This window comes from Dermacentor andersoni, chromosome 3 (assembly GCF_023375885.2).
Source record: "Dermacentor andersoni chromosome 3, qqDerAnde1_hic_scaffold, whole genome shotgun sequence".
Classification (NCBI taxonomy): Eukaryota; Metazoa; Arthropoda; class Arachnida; order Ixodida; family Ixodidae; genus Dermacentor; species Dermacentor andersoni.
In genome coordinates, this window is record NC_092816.1 from 173122358 (window position 1) to 173126347 (window position 3990).

Below are 3990 nucleotides of genomic sequence, written 5' to 3' on the forward strand. Positions count from 1 at the left end.
CTGTCACTACACTGCTACACCTTTATTTATCGGAACAAAAAATATTGTGATGTAGAAAAAATCTACTCTGTTGTGTTGTTATTCTGTCTCTTTTATTCAAACAAAACATTACGCTAACCTGTGTATACGTGCAGGTATAATTCTGAATGCCATTTCATGGTTGGTGACTTCCTCGTTGAGCTCGGATCTTCATCGGGATGACAAGCTAATTAAACTGAATGGTTCGAAGCAAGGATTACGTAATTATTGCTTATGACTTTAAATTGCACCAACTGCACAAGGTCAGCGCGAAATTACAGTACATTTCTTATTTTCCTTAGCGCAACTAGCCGCGTCAAGTTAAAGAAAATTGCAAAAATTAAAGTGAAGTCACCTGCTCCTTTACAGAGATGCTCGCTTTGCTGCGGTGTGCTTCGCCGTCCTTGGATTAGCGTAGGCAGTGCTGATGATCTGCCCGAGTACAAACAGCGCCGACGGGGCGACTTACGGCGCTCGCGCAAGCAACACACGCACACAGGCAATACACGCACTAATAACAGGAATCTTCGTAGCTGTTTTCTTTTTACAAGTTCGAAATCCACCGCAGTTATGTATCGCGCCGTGCTTGAACTGATGCGGCTTTCTACGATGAGCCGCGAGAAACACGTGAATGCACTGACGCCGATAGTAGTTTCGGAGCGCTGGCACGAAGAATACCCGTGTGCAGGTCATAAATTGGCTAATGCACGGAGTAAGACGACAGTCACTGCACTAGCTCGCAGTCTTCTTGACAGGGTGACCGATCTGTCTCGACGCCGCAGTGAAACGATTTCGTTGCCGATGCGCTCCAGACGACAGCACCAGTTCCTAAAATGTAGCCCTTGAGAATGCGCAGCACGATTAACCCAAGAAGAGCTACGGAGGCAACTGGCGTCTATCGGAAAAAGCTGACGAGGCGAGCGACCGATCGCAAGGCAGCCATGTTTACGCACTAACTTCACTCGAGGAGCGATTCAAGGTAGCTGCGAGGCTACCTTGAGATTCTGGAGTAAAGCGCTCGAGCTTTCCTGCACTCAAGGCGCTTTTCAAGTGGAGGGCGATTTTTGAAATGAAAAACCGCCCTCAAGGAGCATTTCGAGTGGAGGGTCAAGTCGAGGTGCGTTTGTGAATACTGGGGTGAGTTGCTTGAGGGATTGGCTTTAACGCGTGACCCTGACATAACAGCTATTACAGAAACATGGTTGAGAGATGATATCGCGAGCGATGAAGTTTTTCCTTCTTCCTATAATGTCTTGCGAAATGACAGATTAACTAGAGGCGGGGGCGTTGCGCTATTGTTAAAGAAACCACTAAAGTACAAGCCCTTACCGTCACTTGAAGGGCATGAAAACGCTTGGTGTCGACTATTTCTTGGTAATACCGTCTTGTTAGTGGGCGTCATCTATAGGCCTCCTGGCAGCTCTGCTGAATTCTTTGAAAGCCTCGATAATTACCTAACAGCGTTAAGTAAGAAAGCGAGAATAATAATCACTGGTGACTTCAATTTGCCTGGTGTAGATTGGGAGGCAAGAATCCCAAGTTCCATGGATAGGATTCATGCAGAAAGTATGTTAGAAACAATGGCTAAGCTCGGTCTTATTCAGGTGGTCTCGTCTCCAACGCGAGTACGTGCGGCAAGTTCGACGACGTTGGATTTATTGTTTCTATCCGAGGGAACGTTTGATTATGAAAATGAATGTAAACATGAGTCAGCGTACACATGATTGAAGATGCCGATCTAGATCAGGCCTTAGGAGAACCAGGAGGTAGGAGTAAGGAGCGCCCATGACGTCAGCCAGCTTAAAACCTCGAAACCTTATTGTTTCACAAGAACACGTTTACAAATTTACAGCAGTTTGGCACCTTACGTTTCAACACTTTCGTTTATTAGACATGCATGATTTCATTGTCGGCATGTGGCCACTCATGCTCAGCATTCAAAGAGAACCACTACTAAATACAAAACTATATACGCTCTAAATGTTGTGGAGTCATCCTCGCATGCACTTTCATGCATTCCGAAGCAACTGCAATCACATAGAATTTACGATAATTGCACCGGCTCCAGTTCAATCGTTCTTCTCTGCACGCCCTGTCCGAGTCAATACGATTCGCTCATGCTCCCGCCTACTCGGAGTCAGCTCGACTGACTCAGAATCACAACACTGCGGCTCATTCAGGCTCGCTAAAACTCACATTTGTGGGTTCGCTTGAGCCAGTCAGACTCCTGAGTTCGCCTACTAATGGCTCAAAAGGCTGCAGGAGTGTGTGTGTGTGTGTGTGTGTGTGTGTGTGTGTGTGTGTGTGTGTGTGTGTGTGTGTGTGTGTGTGTGTGTGTGTGCGCGTGTGTGCGTGTGTGTGTGTGTGTGTGTGTGTGTGTGTGTGTGTGTGTGTGTGTGTGTGTGTGTGTGTGTGTGTGTGTGTATGTGTGTGTGTGTGTGTGTAGGTGTCGCCTATGCTGCTCATTTCCGTGTTGTGTAAGGCAGTGCAAAATTACGCAAATCTTCAAAATGATGGCGATATATCGTTTAAATTGTTTTCTCATTTTCTGGGCGTGCACGACTCGTAAGCTCGCCTTGTAGAGAGGTAAAGTGATAATGGTGCTCACCTCTACATTTCTTGCTTTAGCCTTTGTGACTCTCGGCTCTAGCGAAATTTCATGGCATCTTTTATCATGTTCAGTAGGCTCAACAGACTTTCGCTATCGCCTCAGTAGCATATGAAAAACCTTTATCGCTGTTGGAATAAAGCAGGTTCGTTGGTGAACAGCTTCATGCGTTCATTGCATGGCGCGTCACTTTGGCGAAAGCAGCACTGGATGATTTCCTCTCGTACGCCATCACCGTCCTAGGCTAGACGACAGAAATGGTATTGACTAGCAGCAAATAATGACATCCATTAATATTATATTAGGACTCACGAATATCACTTTGCCGCGTTTTTTTCCTCTCTTAGTATATTGCTTAAATACTACTGCCAAATGCACTATTAAAACGCACGGAGCAAGAACTTCGTAAAAGTGTAGCTCGTGAAGGAAAAAACTTAAACAAATTTTGCTGTTGATTCAGAACAGTAGGTGGACTGCAGCCTAATTGTTAGAATAAATAAGTGAGAACATTTCCAGCCCTATTAGTAGGACTTCCTATTCACGGTAGCGCCGTCGGCATTTTGCCCTCTAATGTCTGTCGTCCATCGCAACAGTTTTCGAGGGAAGTAAAGTGGATATGGAGGAACACCTTTAGGCACAATATCGCGCCACTTGCATGACGCAGTTAGAGGATAGGGAGCGGTAAGTTGAAAATGACGCGTCTTGCCTTGTGTCTGATTTTGCCATACCCTACCCTAGGTGCCATCTTGAGCTACTTATTCTCGGAGTTCTACTGCGGATGCTATCTATTTTCGTGCATTCACAGAAACTTCAGAATGCAGCAATTTGTTGCTCTTTTTTATTATCGAATGAATGTGTTCTTTTGGACGCGCTGCTTTATTGCCATATCTGCTACTGCTCCGTATGGCTAAGACTTATTTAGCAACACATTCTGCGTAGAGAAGTCCGCCACAATATAATAGCCACACTTCCCATTTGAACCGCATAAAACGGTATTTCAACAACACAGATTTACTAAAGAAAAGACATGATACTGATAGCATACTGCTGCTTTATATTTCTCGATGGTGACAACCAAAGCAAAGAGCAGTAAGCGTGAACTAACACTAAAACGGAGAATTCTTGGTTTCGTACAACATGGACCACATCACATTTTCTACAAAAAAAATTTGTAATATCCTGAGAACTTGGGCAAGTACAGCTCTACCACCAGAGCACACGCACCTCTCCCACACATACTTTGTTCGTCTGCGTCTGCATATATTCCAAAATTCGTTTCGTGATTACATGTTCACTGTATACACAGAAATCGTAAGTAAAACATTCTGGTAGAACCAACGTTGCATTGATATCTTTGTAATTTA